The sequence below is a fragment of the Mixophyes fleayi genome, chromosome 4 (assembly GCF_038048845.1).
Source record: "Mixophyes fleayi isolate aMixFle1 chromosome 4, aMixFle1.hap1, whole genome shotgun sequence".
Classification (NCBI taxonomy): domain Eukaryota; kingdom Metazoa; phylum Chordata; class Amphibia; order Anura; family Limnodynastidae; genus Mixophyes; species Mixophyes fleayi.
Genome location: NC_134405.1, coordinates 255,147,576 through 255,159,918, shown reverse-complemented (window position 1 = coordinate 255,159,918; position 12,343 = coordinate 255,147,576). Strand labels below are relative to the sequence as shown.

Sequence of the window (12,343 nt, the reverse complement as noted above, 5' to 3'; positions counted from 1 at the left end):
AGGACACCCCAAAAGCACTGAGGAGTGCTAAAAATTATTTAGTAGATACTGCTGACAGATATGACTTTTGACAGCCAGAAATATTAATGCACAATTAGAGAGGACACCCCAAAAGCACTGAGGAGTGCTAAAAATTATTTAGTAGATACTGCTGACAGATATGACTTTTGACAGCCAGAAATATTAATGCACAATTAGGGAGGACACCACAAAAGCACTGAGGAGTGCTAAAAATTATTTGGTAGATACTGCTGACAGATATGACTTTTGACAGCCAGAAATATTAATGCACAATTAGGGAGGACACCCCAAAAGCACTGAGGAGTGCTAAAAATTATTTAGTAGATACTGCTGACAGATATGACTTTTGACAGCCAGAAATATTAATGCACAATTAGGGAGGACACCCCAAAAGCACTGAGGAGTGCTAAAAATTATTTAGTAGATACTGCTGACAGATATGACTTTTGACAGCCAGAAATATTAATGCACAATTAGGGAGGACACCCCAAAAGCACTGAGGAGTGCTAAAAATTATTTAGTAGATACTGCTGACAGATATGACTTTTGACAGCCAGAAATATTAATGCACAATTAGGGAGGACACCACAAAAGCACTGAGGAGTGCTAAAAATTATTTGGTAGATACTGCTGACAGATATGACTTTTGACAGCCAGAAATATTTATGCACAATTATGGGGGACACCCCAAAAGCGCTGGGGAGTGCCAAATATTTAGAAAAAATAATAAACCTCTATCCTCCTCTCTGCACTAGCGATTTTGGGTAGAGCAATTGCAAGAACAATATTGTATTCTCTGTCCCTGCTCTAATCAGCCTATGACTACACCCTGCTCTCTCCCTCTGTCAAATGGCGATGGATTGCTGTGGAGGCAGGTATTTATAAAGTTGAAGTATCGCGAGAACCGAGCCCCGAGATCCGACGACGTCACAATGACGTTCGGCCTCGATTTGGATTCGGAACGGGCGGGAGAGTACCGAGCTGCTCAGCTCGGTACTCGGATACCCAAAGTTCGGGTGGGTTCGGTTCTCGGAGAACCGGACCCGCCCATCTCTAGAACAGATAGAATTGTCACCTGGGGGCATTTCAAAGGACTACCGGGGTGAGATCTAGACTATTTGTGACACTTGAATAGACTTTTAGGTACCGCTCAGCATGTGGTCTGGCTCAATGAGGCCATGTGCTAACATAGTCTATATGTAATACTGTATAGACAAAAATAATTCAGTTTTAAAATATGCCACTTAAAATCAATAAAAGTAGTGATCAACCACATATTCCTCAATAGCATGATGAAGGGCAGCTCATATGTTAAATTAAGAATTCTGCCCCACAGAGAAATGAGGAAAAGGAGTGTAAGCTCTGCGAATGCACTGTACTTAGGCATGTTTGATATCAAAAGATGGACAAAGTCATAGGGATGTATTAATGGTAAAATTGGATCTATGTAACGCTGTCCAGGAAAAATATATCACATAGTAGAATTGGTTAGGAAATAAGGCAACATGTCAATTTGGTTTGAAAAAGTGTCCCAGGACACAAACCCCGATTAGCATCTGTGAAGACCGTCCCATTTCATGTTGCTTAAAAAACCTGTGTGTGGAAAGGAGAATCTGTCAGACTTCTGGGGAAATCAAGTTACATTGATAAGCTGTCCATCTTCTTAGCCAAATTCCCCTTGGCCAGATGCAATTCATGTAAGTGCAAATCTGAATGTAATCCTTTTTATATTAAACTGTTTTTGCTTGTTATGTCAAATTTATTAATTGTTATTCATTATTTTTGTTATCTGTATGCCCTGTACCTTTTGTATATTAAATCTATAATTTAATAAGTTGCGTCCTTGATACTCTAAACAATCCATAGCCTTTATAGAAGAGATTGTTCGTCCAGGTAAACCCTTGGAATGCCAGTGTGTGATTTGTTGATACATTTGATTAACAAGCTGTGTGTGCTTGTATTTACATTTGTGTAACAGTCTGGAGGTATGAAGACTTAACCCTGTGTGTGCTGGTGTGGGTATTGCTAGTTTGTGGAACTAGAAGCCTGTGTGCCAGTGTGGGACAGTATATTGGGGTCCTATTGCCCGTTCCCAATAGGTGGTTGCTGTACCTTGAAGTGTCTGGGGGTGTGAGAGCGCTGTGTTTGGGGGTGATTCCGTAGGTCTAGAACCTGTGTGATAGGTGAGAGAGACTGCGGGCTGAAATTGTGTGTGACCTCATACAGCAAACACCCCAAAGTCACGGCAGCTGGGAGCGTGTTCGTGACACCGTCATTCACTCTCAGTCTCTCGTTTCTTATCCTCTCTCCTTGGTGCTTTCTGCTCTCTGCTACTTTCTATGTCCACCTTGCTTCCTCTCTCCACCCTCTTAATTACATTATTCCATCTCATCCATATCATTACAACACCACCTATATAATATCATCTGCCTTTTATATATCATCTTATATCATTCAAACAATATATAATTCCATTTCATGAAATTCCCACATCTTCATTTCATCACAACTCCCTCACATACATTTCACATATCTTCCATACAGTTCCATTTTCCTCTCATGTTGTTACTTCTGCTTACATGTCATGTACAGCAACACCAAACCATTTCAGTAATCCCCCCCCTATAAAACTTAATCACCCATATTACACATCTCAACCACTCAGTAACTAGATCATCTCCAATTTTATCCCATCTCTGCTCAGCCTTATCATTTCATATACATTTACCTGTTATTCTTAAGCATTTTGTTCACTTGGTTTACAACATATTAAGAATTCTCTTAATAGCGTATTAAACTTAAAATACTAATGTAGCTTTTAAATGATATTAAGAACACATCATTTTTAATCCTATCACAGAGACAAGTAATAACAATACATAAACTAGAGTCTTATCATACAACCAGCAATAATAATAAATAGTTTATCATCATATTATTGCAATCAACCAGCCAACCCGTTTAATAAGCTAAACAAAAGAGACCACACCATTTGCCTAGATAGAGAGGCCACATCCAAGACCTACACAAGTCTCTCTTACATCACATATGTGATCTCACAGCTACCAGACAATGAGGGAGACATAGTTGTCTCAAAGTATAAAGCATGAAGCTTGGAGTCCACCATACATTAACCACCAGCTCCAGGTTGAAAGCAAACAATATCAAGGCATCATGGCTCGTCGACAGATCAGAAGGCAACGACGGAGGTACAGGAGACTGCGTCTGAGAGGTAAATGTGGTAAAACTTTGGAATACCATAAGCATGGTCCAATTGGCAAATTTTAGCCCTGGGGGGAGACTCATCTCAGCAGGAACATTTTAAAGGAAAAAAGTGTAGGTAGCCCAGTGAACCAGCCCAAAATAGTCCACTAGGAAAAAGATCAGACCGGCTGCCTTACCCAGCCCCCCAGTCCCTGATAATAGGCTTGATGACATACTAAGAGATTGTGTACATTTTTATGTATAAGCAAAAAAAAATGTATATTTATGACTGAATTTAGACTCTAAACACCCTCATTGCTTTGTTCTACTATAGGTCCCAATCGCAGACACCGTTATTATTATTATAGGAGACGAGCATATTGAGGAAATGCTGCCAATTCCTGCTGCTACTGGTGCTTCTGAATTTATCATCTGGTAGATAATGAACAACAAAGAACACAAGAATGCATAACTGTAAAAGCTACTCGTTAAAGTATACAGCAGGAAATGTGTTAAATAAACAATCCTGAGCAGAACGTGGTCTGTTGTCAATGTCCATGAGCAAAGCGTCACTTGGTATAAGAGATGGGCGGGCTCGGTTCCCCGAGAACCGAACCCACCCGAACTTTGACTATCCGAGTACAGAGCCGAGTAGGCTCGGTACTCTCCCGCTCGCTCGGATTTCATTTTGCAGAAATTTATCTGGCTGTCAAAAAAGTCCTATTTTGCAGCACTGTCAAAAACAATTTGTAGCACTACAAGTGCTTTGGGCTCAGAATGGATTCAAAGCAGTCCCCATATGAGCAAAATGAGCAACCAGGTTGTGTCACCAGTCCTGATGGTAGTGTTCCCAGTACATCATCTGGGAAAGGCGATGTCAAACTACACCGTCTTTTGAAATCAGGCAAAAAAACACACACCAAAATTTTTTTTAGCGTGTTGAAGCGAAAAAGAAGCGTAACTGAGGAAAAGTTAACTGCCGATAAAAAAAAAATTTGCCATCATGCCATTCTACACACGCAGTGGCAAAGAGAGAATGAGGCCTTCGCCTTTCTCTATTAGTGGCTGATCCAAAAATGTTACCGAGCCTACAAGTGGTGCACAACTACTGTTACGCGTCAAAACAGAGCTGCAAGATAACAGTAAGGCATTAGAGGATAATGTTTGCTCTGAATCACAAATGACACCAATCCCTGTGGAGAGTCCATCCAACAGTGGGATGTCTAATCGTGAGCATTCTGTTAGTGTACCCATAAAGAGGGACCCTTTCAGCAGTTCTGCTGATGTGTGCATGAACAGCCCGAGTGTAGCCGGTGATACACAAATTGAGAATGCCACTTTGGAAATAGAAGAGGATGAGGCTGAGATTTGAGGAGGCGAGGATGTTGATGAGGATGAGGTTGTTTGTGTCAGTCCTGCACCAGTGACAGCAGTTCGGTCATTGGCCATTGTCATGCCTGGCCATAAAACAAAAAAATCCACCTCTTATGTGTGGAATTATTTCTACCCCAATCCAGACAACAATTGTATAGCCATTTGTAGTGTATGTCAAGCCACAGTCAGTTGTGGGAGGGACCTTAACCATCTTAAGACCTCGTTTATGTTACGCCATTTAACTAGAGTTCATGGCAAAGTGTTGGGAAAAACTGAAAGTTCTTCCAAAAAAAATACCAGCACTCCATCAACAGCTAGGACCCTCCAGTCACCGACATCCCGACGGCTACAAAATACACCCACAACACCATCCTCATCAATATCCTCAGTAGCGCTCGGAGTTAGCCCTGCATCCCACTTATTAAGGCTGGATGACTCCTGCACTATAATTGATTCCTCTGAAGAAAGCGTTAGTCCCACTGCTGCTGCTGTTGCTGCTGCTGGGGGTGAATCGTCAGCCCAGAGGCAGGTCAAGAAAATGAGTAGACCTACATTTCAGCAATTAACTGTGAAACAATCATTTGCTAGGGGAAGCAAATATAACAGCAGTCACCCAGTCGCCAAACGAATCACAGACGCCATGGCTGCCATGTTAGTGTTAGATCTGCGTCCAATCTCCACAATAAACGCAGCCGGTTTTTCACGGTTAATTGAGGTTTTGTGTCCGCATTACAGAATTCCATCGCGACACCATTTTTCCCGTAAAGCTATTCCACAACTATACCAAAAAGTGTGTAAAAATGTAGAGATTGCGCTGAAAAATGCCATTCTGCCCACTGTCCACATAACCACAGATATGTGGACAAGTGGAAGTGGCCAAACCAAAGACTATATGACTGTGACAGCCCACTGGGTTGGTCATTCACCTTCACCAGCAGGAACAGCAGCAGCATGTACACCACTATGTAACATTTGTCACAGGCAGGCTACTCTTTGTATCACTGGCTTCACTAACAGGCATACAGCTGACAATTTGTTACGCAAACTAAGAGATGTGATTGATACCTGGCTTATACCACTTGGACTCTCCCCAGGATATGTCATTTCTGATAACGCCAACAATATAGTGCGAGCATTACAGCTGGGTGATTTCCAGCACATTCCCTGTTTTGCTCACACCATCAACTTGGTGGTGCAGAGCTTTCTATGAAATAACCGTGAGGTGCAGGAGATGCTTTCGGTGGCCCGTAAAAATTCAGGCCATTTCAGGCATTCAGCCACAGCATGTGCCCTGCCACCAACTTAAGCAAGAGGTGGTAACTAGGTCGAATTCCACCCTGTACATGCTTCAGAGGATGGAGGAACAGCGCAAAGCCATCCAAGCATATTGCACAAGCCATGATATTGGGAAAGGAGGGGGGATGTATTTCAGTCTTGCACAGTGGGGAATCCTTTCAGTGCTGAAACCATTTGAAGTTGTGATGTGTGAAGTGAGTGCAGACTCTGCTAGTTTGAGCCAAGTCATTCCTTTAATTAGACTATTGGAAAAGCAGCTTGAGAAACTGAAGGAGGAGATGAAAGCAAGCAATTCAGCAAAGTATGTTGGCCTTGTCGATCAAGTACTTAATTCGCTTCACAATGATCCTCAAGTTGTTAAGATCTTGAACTCGGATCAGTACGTTTTGGCCACTGTGCTTGAGCCAAGGTTTAAGACCTACATTGAGTCTTTACTTGTAAATGAGCGAGATGTGAACTTTTGCAAGGAGCTATTGCTCAGCAAATTGGCCGCTGAACTGGGCCTCGGCTTGACGACGTGTCCTCCTTCACTTTCTCAAGCGCACTTTATACTGAAAAGAAGAAACTACATGAAAGAACACACTTTATACAGGAAAGAACACACTTTATACAGGAAAGAGCACACTTTATACTGGAAAAAAGAAACTACAGGAAAGAACACACTTTATACTGGAAAGAAGAAACTACAGGAAAGAACACACTTTATACAGGAAAGAGAGCACTTTATACAGGAAAGAACACACTTTAAACAGGAAAGAGCACACTTTATACTGGAAAGAAGAAACTACATGAAAGAACAGAACACACTTTATACTGGAAAGAACACACTTTATACTGGAAAGAAGAAACTACATGAAAGAACACACTTTATACAGGAAAGAACACACTTTATACAGGAAAGAGCACACTTTATACTGGAAAAAAGAAACTACAGGAAAGAACACACTTTATACTGGAAAGAAGAAACTACAGGAAAGAACACACTTTATACAGGAAAGAGAGCACTTTATACAGGAAAGAACACACTTTAAACAGGAAAGAGCACACTTTATACTGGAAAGAAGAAACTACATGAAAGAACAGAACACACTTTATACAGGAAAGAACACACTTTATACTGGAAAGAAGAAACTACAGGAAAGAAGAAACTACATGAAAGAACACACTTTATACAGGAAAGAACACACTTTATACAGGAAAGAAGAAACTACAGGAAAGAACACACTTTATACAGGAAAGAGAGCACTTTATACAGGAAAGAACACACTTTAAACAGGAAAGAGCACACTTTATACAGGAAAGAACACACTTTATACTGGAAAGAAGAAACTACAGGAAAGAACACACTTTATACTGGAAAGAAGAAACTACAGGAAAGAACACACTTTATACAGGAAAGAACATAGTTTATACAGGAAAAAGCACACTTTATACTTTATAGTGCTCTTTGCTGTAAAGTGTGCAGTTTCCTGTATAAAGTATGAATTTTACTGTATAAAGTGTGCTCTTTCCTGTATAAAGTGTGTTCTTTCCTGTAGTTTCTTCTTTCCAGTATAAAGTGTGCTCTTCCCTGTATAAAGGGTTCTCTTTCCTGTAAATAGTGTGTTCTTTCCTGTGTAAAGTGTGTTCTTTCCTGTATAAAGTAGAGATGCTCACTGACCCCCGTAAAGTGGTTTTGGTTTTGGATCTGGGCAACAGGGTGGCGTAGTGGTTAGTACTTCTGCCGTACAGCACTGGGGCCATGAGTTCAATTCCGGACTACGGCCTTATCTGTTAAGAGTTTGTATGTTCTCCCCGTGTTTACGTGGGTTTCCTCCGGGGTGCTCCGGTTTCCTCCCACAATCCAAAAACATACTGGTAGGTTAATTGGCTGCTAACAAATTGACCTTAGTCTGTGTTTGTGCGTCTGTCTCTGTGTGTCTCATGTGTGTGTGTCTTAGGGAATTTAGACTGTACGCCCCAATGTGGTAGGGACTGATGTGAGTGAGTTCTTTGTACAGCGCTGCGGAATTAGTGGCACTATATAAATAAATGGTGATGATGCTGATGGATTAGCTTCCTGTTTTGATTTTGGCAAAACCACCCTAGTGTGTTTTGGCTTTGGTTTTGGATCTGTATTTTGTTTTTGAAAAATTGCTAAAATATGCTAAAATCACATAATGTTGCTCTTTTTTTGATCCTACATTATGATTAACCTCAATAACACTAATTTTAAGTCATTTGCAGTCAATTTTGACCACCTCACAGGCCACAATATTATTTTCATACAATTTTGGACAAATACTGCAGCGATCTGGCTGGATGGTAAGCGACAGAGCAATGACTAAAACACACTGCAGTTCGTACCACATCTAGGACACATTGGCACATAGCAGTGGCAGAAAAGAAACGTGTGGCAAGATGGAATTGTCCTTGGATCATTAAACCAGTTATGGTTCATTTGATCGCCCCACCTGTTTCTTTGATAAGTGAGGTAATTCTACAGCTAATACATGGCAACAAACGCTGACTCCCCAGTGGGAAGCGTGCTTCTATGAGACACACACCAATCCAGGGTGCCAGACAATGCACTAAAAAGAGCCATTGTAAAAAGACAGTTCATCAGTGAGCTTCGAATCAGCCCCAATTCCCTCAAAATGATAATCTAGTTAGGTACCTTTGATGTAAAGTGCAGATTACAAACACTTGATGAAACAGCAGCAAAGCGGAAGGTAATGCATACACATCTATTTAGACATCCATTCTTACTTCTGCATTGTTAATAAAACAGTTGTCTTTATACCGTTCAAAAAAATTTAAAATAATCCTCCACCATTCTTTGGATGTTGATAGTTGATAGTAGAATCAGGTGGAGTTACAGCACAGGTGTCACTAATTCTGGTCAATACTTTTACAGTAGACAAGATCAGGGGGTAAATGTATCAAGCTGAGAGCTTTCAGGCGGGTTTGAAAAGTGGAGATGTTGCCTATAGCAACCAATCAGATTCTAGCTTTCATTTTGTAGACTGTGCTAAATAAATGATAACTAGAATCTGATTGATTTTTCAAACCCGCCGGAAAACTCTCAGCTTCATACATTTACCCCCAGATGTTGTGCTGAGTCATCTGTATCATCATTGGCTGCCTAAGATTTTTGCTAAGCACAGAACAATATATAGCACATGTAGGTAACATTGGCACATAGTAGTAGCCCTCCCACCCACCCTTATGTTGGATCTTAAAAAGGACATGCACACTTTAACAAACCAAGCACTTCAGCCACAAAAGTGCCACTCCTTGTGGCTGAAGTGCTTGGTTTGTTTGGGCCCCTACAAAATAAGGTAACAATGGCTTTAAGCCACCTAAGGTAACAGTGGTGTTAATGAACCCTACTGTGGCAAGATGTTGTTGCCATCATCCTCAGCCTCATCCTCACCCTCATCAGTGTGTACATCATCCTCACACATTATTAATTCATCACCGCTGGAATCCACCGTTACGGAAGTCTCAGTATTTTGATGTAATTGGCGGGAAAGGCTTTCCTCGTGGAACTTGAAGTTCATTTTTATGAGCATCATCCTATCCACATTTTGAGGAAGAAGCCTCCTACGCCAATCGCTGATAAGGTTCCCGGCTGTGCTGAAAACTCTTTCCGAGTACACACTGAAGGGTAGGCAGCTAAGGCAGTGCAAAGCGAGTTGGTACATGGGTCTCCAAATTCCATTTTTTCCTCCCAGTATGTAAACGGACTGTTTGATGTGTCTATTTCTATGCTGTCGTGAAAATAATCCTCCACCATCCTTTGGATGTTAATAGTAGGATCAGGTGGAGTTACGGCAGAGGTTTCACGTTTTTCGGTCAATTGTTTTAGACCAGACCATATGTCAATATTTGGTGCAGAGGCATCTGCATCATCCCTGGGTCTCTTGGGAAAGCTAAGTTTTTTCCTAGCAGTGTTAGCAGCCGCGGCGGTGCCCGCAACCGCCGCGACTCTGTAGAGGCTTCTCGTGACGTCCTGGCCGTCTCCATGACGACTGGGGCGTCACTTCCGTTTCCAGCATCCCGGTTGCCTGGGCAACAACCGGGACGCATCGAGATCCCTGCCGCAGCGCCCGGCCAGCTGTCTCACAGCCGGGCGCATGCGCGCAGGTCAGTTTATCACTCAGCCATTTAGGGCTGATTAGGGGGCAGTTCAGTGAGGTCTCCATTCCTGTTACTGGCTGCATGCCAGTAATTAATTAAGCAGTACCTTGCTGGGCCTTGGTCTGATTGGTCCATTGCAGTATTTAAGGCAGTGAGAACTGAGCCTCACTGCCGGTTATAGCGTCCTGCTATTTGTTCCTGTGTTTGGTGTGTAACCAGAGATTTATTTCCCGTGTACGACGTTTGCCTGTTCCTGGACTTTGAATCTGTGCTTCTGACCCTGATCTATTGCCGGAACTCGGATTCTGAACCTCTGCTAGTGACCGTGATCTTACGCCTGTCCCTGGATCCTGAACCTGTGCCTGTGAACTTGACCTTTCTGCCTATACCTGATATACCCTCTGGTGCCCTGCCCAGTCTGCTGACATCTGGCCTGTCGCTACTCCGTGTGCAACCTCCTATACCTGTGCGCTACCGTGTAAGCATAAACTCATACTACTCTGAGTATAAGTCCTGGGGGCATCCGAGTACCTGTGAGCTGTCGAAGTCAGCAAATTGGATAAAGTCATTTCAATTAAAATCGAGCAAACTTGGTTGTCTTTGTCTGAAAAGATGCGTATGGCACGCTACGGCGTGAAAGGGCGTACGCGGCCGCAACACGTGGCACAAACAGTATTTACGCTTTTACATACATTCGCACAAACACTCACATTTGTAAAATAGTACACATTAATGGTAGTTGCAGCATATAGTTATTTATGTCGAAATATAGTAGAGTGTATGTGTAATATTATAAGTTATATGCATATCAGTAAAACATATGGTACACGTTGAAGGAATCATGTCAAGTGTGGTATCATACTAATCCCCTTCACATTTGCAACTGTCCGGTTCACTCTGCGAAGGGATCGCAGAGTGCATATGCAAGTTATTAATGTTAGGGAATTATGAACTATTAGGATTAGAAATCTTGGCGGGAAGATCGGAGCCCATCCCCTGGAGAGATGACCCCCACCTTTGGATTCCTGAGCTTAAACTAGCCTATGATCTGCAACCCCTTGGACCCTCCTGAAACCTGGACCAATAGAAGCAAGCCACACCCTTTACATTGTTTTACTGTATTTCTGTTTGCATATAAGCAGCAGCTCCTCATCTAATGTTCAGTCACCTTGACCACAGACTTCAGACCTGAATGACTGTACACTGGATCCAGAGCGCCTGCGATAAATAACGGCTGTACTTATTATTATTTCGCTTGAATTATTCTGCTACTTTTTGAGAATAAATATTTGTGCGATGGAAACACAAATTCGTTATTGGATAGCGAGAAAACGCTCTTAACAATTTGGGGGCTCGCAGCGGAGGTTGCCGGACGATACGCAAGACCAACGGATTTCGGTTCCCCAACAAAGGGTGGAGACGCGTCATATACGGGTAAGAACGCAATGAGTTCAAAACCTGAATTTTACTCTGTGTTGTGAAACCGAATGCCCGTTTTGCATAATCTGAAGGTGCGCTAACTAGAATCTAGGGACAAAAGAGAAAACTGTTTCTTTTTCTGTCATATTGCGTTTTGATACATTGTATTGCATAGCGTATGTGTACTTCCTGCTTAGCGTATGTGAACTTCCGGTAGATTTGCCACGTGGTTAAACAATTGTTTTGATAGTTATTATATGTGCATACTATAATTACTTGTGAAAGCCTCTGAGACATTATTACTATTGTTGGGAACTTTTTGATTTTCTGCGCAGAAAAGGTGTATAGTGTGTGATTTTTTAACGTAGATACACTGTTTATTGTTGAGGTGCTCAGTTGCTGTCTGACGAGGCAGATTGCCCAACTGAAGGACGGTATACGGGGCTGGTATATCGGGAGCGAAAAAAAAGGAAGTTTTCGCGCGCGCTCCCAAGAGTAATCACAACGTTTATTCATAGTTAGTATTTGTAAGCGTTGCGATCGGACCGCACGGCAAGGAAAGCCGTGATTGTAACTTGGGAAGGCAGCGGGGAGGAATTACATTGGAAAGGCTGGTTGATTGTATCGACTTTGTGCTACCAGTTGTAATAAACTCAACAGATTTTTGTGGTTTAGCCAGGGTATCGAGGAGCTGATAGCCCTTGGGTCCCACAGTGATATTTTCTGTGTTAGGGGTCCTCGTTTAGTACGAGAGGAAGCGAGTGGACGCGGCTTGAGCATATACGTCCACGGCCAGTAAGAGATCTCTAGCAGTAGAGTGTTTGTAGCAAAGGGTTGAAAGTGTTTTTGGAAGTGTGGTCTGCATAGACTGGTACTGTTCAACATGGGTGCTAAGCATACGCTAGAG

General features: G+C 42.3%; 1 long non-coding RNA gene across 1 annotated transcript; it reads left to right on the top strand.

Moving 5' to 3' along the window:
- The first annotated feature begins 3,101 nt into the window (after positions 1-3,101).
- Positions 3,102-3,761, top strand: LOC142150119 (uncharacterized). The gene is made up of 2 exons (XR_012691022.1): positions 3,102-3,253; positions 3,560-3,761. It is a non-coding gene; the product is annotated as an uncharacterized LOC142150119 (long non-coding RNA).
- Positions 3,762-12,343: the final 8,582 nt, after the last annotated feature.